Raw genomic sequence first — 12,255 nt, 5'->3', positions numbered from 1 at the left:
TGAAGGCCCAAATGGCTTGTCCAGGGCGTCCTACACTACTGAGGGCCAGCACGGTTTTCCAGAACATCCTACATCTGAAGGCAAGCTATGCGCACCCACAGATAACAAACACCACAGGAAGCACAGACATCTTCCAACTCTGAAAGGTGCTGTGACTATTTGCTGCACAAAGCCGACAGAAAGAACAAGAACACTCCAGTGCTTTGAGAACAAAAAAAACCAAAAACAAAAAAAAAAAAAAAACAAAAAAAAAAAAAAAAAAAAAAACAAAACAAAACAAATACACTCTGAGCTGTGACCACTACCCATGTATTCATCTGAACAGATATGACAACAAATGGTCTGAAATAAAGTGTGTGTGTGTGTGTGTGTGTGTGTGTGTGTGAGAGAGAGAGAGAGACAGACAGACAGACAGACAGACAGACAGGGAGACAGAGGGACAGAGGGACAGAGAGAGACAGACAGAGAAAGAGACAGAGAGAGGGAGAGAGACAGAGAGAGAGACAGAGAGAGAGACAGAGACAGACAGACAGACACACACACAGAGACAGAGAGAGAAGAGAGACAGAGAGAGACAGACAGACACACAGAGAGACAGACACACAGACACAGAGACACAGAGACAGAGAGAGACAGAGACAGAGAGAAAGAGAGAGACAGACAGACAGGGAGACAGAGGGACAGAGAGAGACAGAGACAGAGAGAGACAGGGAGAGAGAGTCAGACAGACAGACAGGGAGACAGAGGGACAGAGAGAGACAGAGACAGAGAGACAGAGAAACAGAGAGAGAGAGACAGAGACAGAAACAGAGAGAGAGAGAGAGACAGAGAGACAGACAGAGAGAGAGAGAGACAGGGAGAGAGAGAGAGAGAGTTACGTTTTCTTGCTTTTGCTTCCATCAAAGCCAAGCCCTAATGAGTTGCCGTCGGGTCACCACTTGTCCTTCCAAATGTTCTCAGCAACTGAGAGGGCAAATGAGCCTCAGTGACTGACTCTCAACAGCCTTAAGGACATGCGCAAAATAAGAGCTGCCCCTAACTTCACGTCTCAGGCCAGTTGTCCTGGCTTTATTTCTACCAGCCTTTTGGAAATTAACCAAATGCTTAAGAATAGTGGACTGATTAACGTAACGTGGGGCAGCCCTATGATGGATGGCAGGACAGTTATTTTGAATGTTCTCAACGTGTAGTTAATGATGTGGAAAAAATTAATAAGCATGCTTTAAAATAAACAAGTGGGGCACAATGGAATTGCTTCTAGTGCAGAACTTACACTTTGAAACTACCTCACGGTGAGGCACAAATATCTTACCCAGTCAGTCAATATTACACTTGAAAGTCTCAGACCAGACCCCAAATGCCGTGTGTTCTACATAATTCTCTTCTTTATACTGGATAGCTGCCTCTGTCAATGAGCATTAGAAACTACTTGGTTTGAAATTAGGCCATATATAGCAAAGGAAATATACATATACATTTATGTATATATTTTATATATTATTTGTATTACAAATATATTTGTAAAATTATTATATTTATATATTTATATGAATTTATAAACATAAAATTATATCGTATAATATTTATTTTATTATTTATAAAATATATAAATTTATATAACTATATAATATTATATTTATAAAGATAGTACAAGTAATACATATTTATATATTAGATTATAAATTCTCTATCTGTATCTATATCTAATATATAGATAGAAAATAAATTCTATCAAAATAATAGTCACTGAAACAAAAATACACATAATATGACAGATACAGAAAGTGGAATTGATTTTAAAATACCAAATTTTGAGTTGGGGATTTAGCTCAGTGGTAGAGCACTTGCCTAGGAAGCGCAAGGCCCTGGGTTCGGTCCCCAGCTCCGAAAAAAAAGAAGCAAAAAAAAAAATACCAAATTTTAATGATCATCTCTAGGTTATTCTAGAGCATACATTCATTAGGTAAATAAAAAAAACTTAAAATAAAAGTAGAATTTTAAAAATGTATTTAAACTACCTCTTACACGCAGCACATATGTAAACGGTGTGTAGTGATTATCTGTAGACCTCGTTGCACTGTAAGTTCAGACATTGTGTTTGATGCACATATTCACAAAAACGTAGGAAGCATATGTACAAAAGCATTTATATCCATCATCACTAATGACACAAGGGTTACCTCCAGACAATGGGTCCTTTTATCTCTCTGTAGCCTTCAGGAGGATTAAATGAATATATATTACTTTCATTATAAAGAAAAATGATTATTTTTTCAATGGCATTCACAAAACATTAATATCTTTAACAGTTTAAGCCTTACTTTATTATAAATGCTTAATACGTAGTTTTTAGTGGGCCAGACAAATGATGTAGTTAAAATTTTACTGCTCAATAAAGTATAAGAATACATCTGTGGTCGAGGATGTTTCGATATATATATATTGAATTCGATATATATATATTTGTGGATTATGTAAATAGACCTGTGGAGTCCATAGAGAATTGCTTCAGGGGGACTTTCTGGGCTTTCATTAAATCCTACTGCTAAGGTGCCTGCCTGAAATACCGTTAAGACACATATCACCCCAGTAACTTCTCTCCCATTCATAAAAGACGCATTCACATAAGCGGACGTTTCTTACTGAAATACAAATGTCACTCTAGTAGGTCCGATGCCATGATGAGAAAGAACAAATGCCTCATCTGAGACGGATTTAAATGAGGTCAGTTAAAATTCCTCCCTGATTATGCAAAATTACTAGTGGCTGAGCCATTGTGTCAGATGTGGAATGAAGATTAAATTGTAAGAGTGCGTTTTAAATTATCAGCATTAAACTGAATTAATAAATCGGGCAAAGACATGGTTCAAGTGGGATTGAAAGGTTCTGCAGAAGCTAGGCTGTTTGGAGCTGTTAGCAGCCCAGCTACAAAGAAAGAATATCTTATCACAAAGCCGTGGAGGCTGCGGAAAATTAATAGAGACTCTTAGACCCAATCTTGGTGTAGAATTACATGGAAGGGATTAGGAAGTGAGGGGAAGGTAATTAAATAGAAAGAACGGCCGGAAAGAACCAAAAAGCAAAAAGATCAGATGGTCCTGAAGTTGAGCCTCTCACCATCTGTTGGCAATCATCAAAATTTATTTGATCTTATTGCATATTTACTCTGTAAAAGGAAAAAAAATAAACCTTATTCTAATGAATGAATAAGTGAGGTGAAAGGAGAATTTTATTTCAGCAGAGCTCATTAGTGGAGCGAGGAAAATCTCTCCCCGTTGTAACAGGGCAGATACGATTAATGGAACCTAATTGTTTCCGTCTTTGCCCTGGCCCCTGATATCTGTGCCACGGAAAGGTTCTTCTGTCTTCCCTGCCTTTTGTGATGACATCGGACGCAGCCTTTTGCTTTGTCTGTCATTTCGTCCTCAGTGTTTATTATGCGTTTGTCTACACAATCTGCTCTTATAAAATTTCTGGGGGTGGAGGGAACAATGTGTATCCATCATGAAAGTAGGTCAATCTGCCACTCAAGTCTCCCCCATCTAATTGGCATCAGCACCTGTGGTTTTGTTATCAGTTAAGGGGTTGCTCGCTGCACTATGTGATTCTATGAAGCAGAAAATTCAATATTTTCCTTTCCTTCTGGCCCTTATATCTTATCAAATCCAAAATTCTCCTGTTTCTCCTACCTGCTTTGTTATAGATATGTGGTGGCTTCTCTCCCTGACCACCCCCCCGCCCCCGGCCCCCAACTCATGTTTAACTTGCCTTTCAGGCTTTGATGGCCATAAGGACTTTATGTTTTTTCTCATTCCCAGGAAAGAATCTATCTTCCATTATTCATCGGAAGAAAACATAAAAATACAAATCTCATCTTTCAAACCGTTTTAGAATGTTTGTTTCCGGGACACATACACAGACATCTCAAAGGCTTCCAAAAGACAAAACAAAACAAACAAATAAAAATTAACCTTCAGTCCCACCAAATCTCCTGCCTATTAAACTCCCCCCTGCTCTTCTTCCTCACCTCAGAGTTTACACCCTCCAGCCAAACCAGAGTAATTTATAAAGCAACCACTAATAAATAATTAAGCAATTTTTATCATAATCAACTCCTGACATGCCTCAGGGGTGAATTTTCCCATGTGTTCATGAGCTCTGTGCCATGCATTAGTATTTAAAAATTAGCTGCTTTGGTTAGAGACAGTGAGTAAGCCTCTCAGGGAAAGCAGTGCAGGCCACGCAGCCAGCTGTCCCTTGGCTCATCTGTATAGAAGTCTTCATGCCACTCAGCCCCATCTTCGTATCTCTGAATACATATTAGTGTGACCCGCTAGTCAAGCCAAGCAGGGTGCAGCTGCACAGAGAGCTGTAGGTTTTCCTTTATTAAAAAAATGATTGAAACCGTGTCATTCTTTGTCTAGTATCATCTTTCACGTGCCTGGCAACACTTTTAACGTGCCGGATATTTGAAAGCTTTTTATCAGAAAACCCTGGCTCGCTCAAGTCAAAGGCATCATTTAATTCAGTTCTGGAGTTGCTGGAGAAAAATTAATTCTTTGTTTCTATTAATTTTACCATTATATTTGTGTCGTGAATGGACTATTTAACAGATCACGTAATCAATAAAATTACTGCTAGAGCACCGGGGTGTGTTAATAAGAGACGCTCATATATGAGCTTGTTTCTTTCTTGTTTCTTTTCTCAACCTTTTCCTTTACAAGCCAGCAACTGTCATCTCGTGATGAAAAAAAAAAAAAACAATGGGATGTCACACGAAGCAGTGGCTCCTTGAACATAATGTTCATTCCTCATCAGAGACTCACATATCTTGACAAGTACTTATACTCAAAGCACTCCATCACCTCCCACCACTCTTGCATGTATGAAGAGGTTCCCAGTACCTATTGGTTACTGTGCTAAATGCCACTAAAAAAGATGTTCAAATGTCTGGAGTATTCTACAAAGGAGATGAACTGACCATCAACTTGAAGATAGTAAATGACACTTTCCAATATTTTCCTTTGTAGAGAAAGTAGACAAGTGTTATTCAGATGCTATTGGCTAGTACTATGTTTTCACAGCTTAACTAAGATAGAACTAACACAGTAGACTGCAGGTATTTCATCGTGAAACATCCATGAATGTTATTGCTTTGAAACAGAAAGTTAGAAATGAGCAAAGAAAACTTCTCTATGCTCACACTACAGAATTCACAATTAAAATTTTTGAACATGCCCTTCCAATCTTTAAGACTATATATACACATAAAGTAGATGAGGCATTCTTTCTTTATCAAAATGTAAGTCAACTGTGTATACTGTGGTGTATTTTTCAGATATTTTACTAGTGTCATGGAAAATTTTCATGTCATTAGATATCACCAAAAAGATGATTATTAATATAAATCTCATACATTTTTTTTGTTCAATAGCAAAACAATTACAAAATGAACAATGGAGAAAATAACCGTTAAGGAAACATTTATATCATAGCAACTTTCTACAATGTGGAAGATATTTTTCACAACCTTTAGTGCGAGGAACTATTTAAGACCTTGGCCACATTGATAGAGTGTGTGAGTGTGTGTGAGAGCGTGTGTATGTGTGTGTTTGTGTGTATGTGAGTGTGTGTGTGTGTTTGTGTTTGTGTGTGTGAGTGTGTGTGTGTTTGTGCTTGTGTGTGTGAGTGTGTGTGTGTTTGTGCTTGTGTGTGTGAGTGTGTTTGTGTGTGTTTGTATGTGTGAGTGTGTTTGTGTGTGCCTGTGTGTGTGTGTGTGTGTGTGTGTGTGTGTGTGTGTGTGTAGTCATACACCCTAGTTTGGCTGTGAGGAAAGATAAGGTTTTCAAATGCTGGCAGGCCTTTAGCAGAGATGTGGTTTTTGTCTCAGTCTCTGAGCCTGCAGAGTAGTTTCTTATTTATTTCGTGGGGGAGGCTCACACAAAGTTTTCTTTTATACTTTCCTTGGCATTTTTGCTTTGCTTACACGCATTTGTGTATACATTTCTACTTGTCACATCTGGAAAGTGTTTGGGATGTGAGGTAAGCAAGTATTCTCGCGCCCAGACCGACATGGGGTCTCTATCACATCATTAATTCTCATGCGTGCGTTCGAATTTTGATTTGTGCCAGCGGAGTGACGAAAACCGAGGCTCAACTGGTTGAACTTTCTTCCTCTCCTACCTGTCTCTTTTCATGTGGCTATGATTTAAAGTGGTGGGCTTTTTTCCTTACACGTCATAAAGCATCATTATTAGAGGCTTACATTTTGATTTCTGTACACACATGCAGCTCTGTTCCTGGTAAGGTAGTGCAAACTTTCCATAGTGGTCGTACACAAAAAAAAACCAAGGGCCGAAAGGAAGCAATAACTGCTTTCATCTTAGAATTCAGTAGCAAACAATGCTAAAACACTGCGGCCCTTCTGATTCTGCAACTACTTTTCACTTTCTGGCGTGGTAGAGGTTCCAGGAGATGCAAATGCAACTCTTCAAAGAGTTTCCCAAGAGGAACTGTTTTCTTTCTCTAGTCAAGACAGTAACTGTGAAATTCCTTATTCTCCCAGTAGAGTTTGAAACTGGTCTTTGAAAGGATGTCAACATGCAAATCCACACCCCCGAAAACAGAAGGCCCCCATTACCCAACCCCAGTGACTCGCAAAACAGAAATGTTCTTCTTTCACCAGTGGGTGGCAACCTCCACATACACAGCTTCATCCTGTCAATGGAACCCCTTCGTGAAAAGAAGAAATGGACTTCCAGTGGCTGACACCCTAGCTCCAGCCATAGTCATTGCCCTTTAGTTGCAATAAAAAAAAACAAACCAAAAAGCTCAGACCTGAAGAACTAATCAGAACCAGAATCACTCTGCAACACGCAACAAAATTACTCCCATTATGTGGTTCTAGACAATGAACCATTTCTTTCTGGTTGTGAGTCTAGCCTTTAGCGGCTAAGCCATCTCTAAACACACACACACACACACACACACACACAACTGAAAAGAACTCTGTGTGTGGGTGTGTACGCACACGCATGTGTGCCTCTGTGTGTGTGTGTGTGTGTGTGTGTGTGTGTGTGTAATGTAATATCAATTAATGAGAAAGGGAAGCCATGAATTTGAAAGAGAGAAAGGAAGGAGAAAGTATGTGGGATGGTTGAAAGAGAGGAAAGAGAAAGAAGAAATGCTGTAAGTAGGGGTTGGGGATTTAGCTCAGTGGTAGAGCACTTGCCTAGGAAGCGCAAGGCCCTGGGTTCGGTCCCCAGCTCTGAAAAAAAAAAAAAGAACCAAAAAAAAAAAAAAAAAAAAGAAATGCTGTAAGTATATTATGGGGCGGGGGGAGGACAGAGACAGAGAGAGAGTCTATGCATCTTACATGCTCCTGAGCTCACCCTTACACATTTTCAGATAGGCTTGAAAAGAAAGTTCACAAGAAATCACCTGTCATTTTAACTGTTGCTTAAAGGCACAAGGACGGTGAAGAGGGAGATCACTGTGGCGAGCGAAGCTCACATTTGAGTTGTGGGGGAAAGGTGCGAGGCCCTTAGGTAGCCAGCCTTGTCGTCCACGGCAGTGTGAGTAAGGAGAGCTTACAGGAACAGAAGTTATTTCCTGGGCGATACTTGAGACAGACTGTAAGTCAGCATTTTCCAAAGACTGTGTGAGTCAGCACTTTCCATACATCTCTGCAGCAAAAGCAAAGATCAAATTAAACTAATTGTCTCTATTTTTTATTTAAGAGCACAAGTCTTGTAGTACCAAACATCAGTTCATGAAAAGATAGCAATGTGGGACACTTTCGGGGACAACTGGATCTATGTATTTATACGCTCAGTCTCCAAGAAAAATACAATAGACACAGGGTATTAGTTGGTGGGTAGATGAACCACCCCATTTCTTGCTCTGGTCATTTGAAATGAACTAAATGGCTATTGTTCGACCAATCTAAAACCTCGGAGTCAAGGGCCAAGATGGACTTTATCTTCAAATCTTCTATGTAGTGCTGGGCTCTGGTTGTGTTCATTCCACACAGGCAGTCAGGGCTCTGCGGCTGGCCCTGCGGCTGAGCTGTCTACTGGTCTGTCTGATTTCTATTGAGGCTAAAAGAACAGAAGGATAACAAAGAAATTAATAGAACTATTGACCAAATGGTAGGCACACCTTCAAGCTGAATTGAGTCAATGTTAAAAATAAAAAACCTTCTTAGGCAAAGACCAACGGCAAAGGTGATAAAATTGAAGAAAAAAATAAATTGAAAAAGTTATCCTAGCTACAAGAGTAAGGGCCACTGGAGTAGGAAGTCCCTCAGTTCAGGAAGTCCCTGCAGGTCTCTGATGCTCGACATCACACAGAAATCTAAAGGCTCAAAGAAGGACTTTGTTCACACAGCGTCCAGTGGGGCTCTAGAGTGACGATCCTTTTATCCCTACGGTTTTGCTCATCTCACAGCGTATCTAAGCCCTCCCGTTAAAACCATGTTCTTCTGCCGGACTCTTGTCAATAGTGCAGTTATAAAAAGGGAAAGTTCCCAAGCGCAAGACCCTGGTTCGGTCCCCAGCTCCGGGGGAAAAAAAAAAAAAAAAAAAAAAAAGGAAAGTTCCAGGATGATAAACAAAGGATTTCCATAAGTTGAATATTTTTCATGTGTAGAGCACCTAGGCAGGAGTGGTGCTACACGCCTTTAATCCCAGCACTTGGAAGACAAAGGCAGGCAGAACTCCATGTGTGAAGCCAGCCTAGTCCATATAGTGGGCAGATCATTCAGGGCTATGCAGAGAGAGATTGTCTCAAAAAAACATTATAAAACACTTAATTCTTTGAGCTTTTTAAATATTGACCTGGAACTTAAGTAAATATTGGTTAGAAATCGATTTAGTTGCAAACTGCGCTAACACTGTCAGTCCAGTCTTTCAAGCGCTGTTTAAGTCACATTCAGCCATCTAGAGGCGTAAAGATTGCCTGGGTACACAGTGATGAAGGCAGCGTCACGTGACTGAGCGTCAGTATGAGCTTTCCACATGCCAAGAGCTTTAGGAGTTTAGAGTCGAGGACTTTGGTGCTTGTAGCCAGCAGAAGGGCTTAACAGCTAACTTTCACAGTGTTCGCTTGGTGCCAGACCTGGCCCGCGCCCTCCAACGCATGAGCCAATCCTGTCCTTACAGCCACCCGGTGAGCTAGTCACTATTATTATCCCTGCTTTACACATGAGGAAACTGAGGCTTAGAAATGGTAAGAAAGCCCGTTCAAAAGAACACTGCGAGTTACTGGGGATGTGTGGGTCGTGAACTCAGACAGTGTAACTCCAGAACTCCACAGTTTTGAATCTCGGCTATGCGTGCACTGGGCACAGCTGTGCGCCCCATCCATCTCAGTCATGCCGGAGAAATCAGAGGTGTCTCATTTAGCTTGGTTCATGTGGCTGCTTTCTGATCTACAGGGACTGGCATTTCCCAGCTTCCTTTTTATGTGAAACCAGGCAAACTGGCCTAAATGAAACAGTCTGAAGGTTTGTCACATCTGAGTCCACTGCAATCATGAATCTGGAGCTCACGGTGACAGGTTAGGGCTCTGTGAAAACGAGCAGTGGAAATGTCAAAACAACCCACAATGGAAGATTTTTTTTTGAGGGAGGGTGATATTACAATACATTTCTTAATTCAGGAATCGTAATACATATCACTCAAAGCCGTTTGCATCTGTCTCATTTAAACACCAGGCAAAACAAAGCAGTCGGTGCAGAAGACAGTGTGGTACCAGGCTGGTCACAGCAGGGTCCTGGGAGATAATTCCTTAAGATTTTTTTTTCTTAAATTGGAACTTAAATTTTGAATTCTAAGCACACAAGGTTAGAGTGAGAAGGATCCCAGAGTGGAAAGTCCTACAGAGCACCAGAAGGAAAAATAAACCCACAGGGAAAAGACGCACCCAGGTTAGTTGAGATCTTTATGTCAACCAAAGGCCTTAGACATGTTAAAATAATGTTCACAATCTCAAAAAAGAAAGGTCTCTGAGTAATGCAAAAGGAATTTCAGCAATGGAGACAAAAATACATGGTCCTGGTATATTGCTCACAACGGAGAAAATAGAACAAGATTTGTCCACAAACATGGGACAGGCTCCAATTACGATAATGAAAAGTGAGCAGAAGTGCTGTGAAAAAGTGAGTTTATGTCCCTCGGTAAACAAACTTAAACATTTCTTTAGACAGTGCTATATTTAAGGGGCCAAATTCTGCCTCAAAGAGAACCAGCTGGCCACGAAATACGATCTCCCAGTTGGATGAAGGATAAACAAAGTTGAGTCCTTCGTGCAGAACATGCAAGGAAGACAGAAAGCATTTTGGCCTGGAATTTGTCCTGAGCAGGTGTCAGTAGCCTCCCAGCGGCTGCCAAGTCTCTATTTATCCTTCCTAGCAGGAGAGGGAGAAGAAGGAGGCTGATATCCTTAGGTCACCCGCACACATGTGCCCGGAAGTAGATGTACTTTGAGGCAGCTAGGTTACATCTATAAGCAGAAATGTGGTTATACTGCTGGTTTATACTGCTCCCCAGAAAACAAGAATCTAGAACTTTCCCTCCAGAAACTTCTTCGACACATCCAAGATACTGCCCTATGGGCTGATTAACACCTTTAGGAACACAGTGTAAATACCTTTAAGGCAGACTATACCTTTCCTTTATTTTCACCAAAGCCAGAGAAAGCTGACTCCCACATCAGCCTCCTTAGGATAACATGCTCCAGCAGCAAGCATTTCAGTGCCGCCTGTCTGTGCTGGAGCGAAGGAGGAGGGGTGCTGGGCCAAGGCAGTGAGCACTGTTTGGTTCAGATAGCCGGCAGCTGCTTGTACCTTGTACTTATTCAATTATTCTATTTTTATTTGTGCTAAGACCCCTCAAGGAAAGGTGTCACAAGTCCATGCGAAGGCTAGATTGTTACACTACAATCCTATTTTGCATAACTTTGTCACTGGGGCAAGATGGGTAAAACAAGAATAATTTAGATCTGATTAAAAAAATAAATAAAAGTCCAGAAAACAGTCTTTTCTATGTAGGAGTTATTGGAAAACCATGACCTTTGACTTATGTAGCTACAGTTTTGCTGGTTGTCATAATAATTTAAAACACTTGGCTACCCTTGTATGATTAAAGAAACAATTATGTGTTCTATTTTACCCCAAGTATTTCTCTCTTCTTTCTTTTTTCTTTTTTCTTTTTCTTCCTTTCTTTCTTTTGGTTCCTGCTTGACCCTAAAAAAAATTCTTATAGAAATAAACAGAAAAAACTAAGGATGGAAAGCTAGAATGTTACAAGAAAAAAAAATCTTTCTAATTTGATTATTTTTGTAACAAAACAGACACTTTCGAATTTTACAGCTACAAGATAACACCATTCCCCCCAAAAGCATGCTCTCTGTGTCTTCAGGAGCCAGCCATGTCTGAGACATTTTACTGTTCTTGGTTCCCACCATCTGTCTTCTTTTTATGAACTGAATCTCGTAAGCTTCCATGAGCCCTATCTCTCCTCCTCTGCCCCAATCTAATCTATGTCTTGTGTGGCACCTCATTCTGTTCCTAACACCATGAGTCAGGGTCAAGAACCAAACAGCCCAAGTTTGTTCCCATGATTTGAGTGAAACTTCAGGAAAGGAACATTTTCTCCACTTTCCTCTGGATTCGAACCTGAGAGGAGTTATTTCTAGGTCTAGCCTGAGACTGGTGCCAATCCAGAGAAAGCAGCCAGGAAAAAAGTGACCCATTTGATAGCTTCAGGACCTATTCTGACTATTTCTTTGTCAGCAAATTAGATGCCCAACAGCGCCGTACTTCCTTGCTGCTAAAAGCATTCCTTTCCTGGTCTGTGTCCAAAACTCTTTGAAGATTAAATCATGATGTAGCTGGCACTGCCTGGACATAAATGTATCCAAGTAAAGAAAGAACTTTGCCATTAGGTTGTCACCATGCCACTAGCCTTGCATCCCACAGTATGTGGCTACACAGGGACTTAAATGTAGAGTTCAGATTCTCACCCAAGAGGCTCAAAAGGGTGGCACCATGTAGATGCAATAAGATTAAATGTTTTTATTTCGGTAGAATCAATGTACCGTGATCACATCAAAAGCCAGTGTTCTAGGAAGTATGCATTTCACAGTGTCGTATATGACTGTGGGTGAGAAGGATTTGGAATCAGATATCAAATAAGATGAGTTAAACATAAATGTGTTGAAGTCACAGGCAGAAAATGTCATTGCTTTTTAAAG

Source organism: Rattus rattus, chromosome 6 (assembly GCF_011064425.1).
Source record: "Rattus rattus isolate New Zealand chromosome 6, Rrattus_CSIRO_v1, whole genome shotgun sequence".
NCBI lineage: Eukaryota > Metazoa > Chordata > Mammalia > Rodentia > Muridae > Rattus > Rattus rattus.
This window is presented reverse-complemented; position numbering follows the sequence as displayed.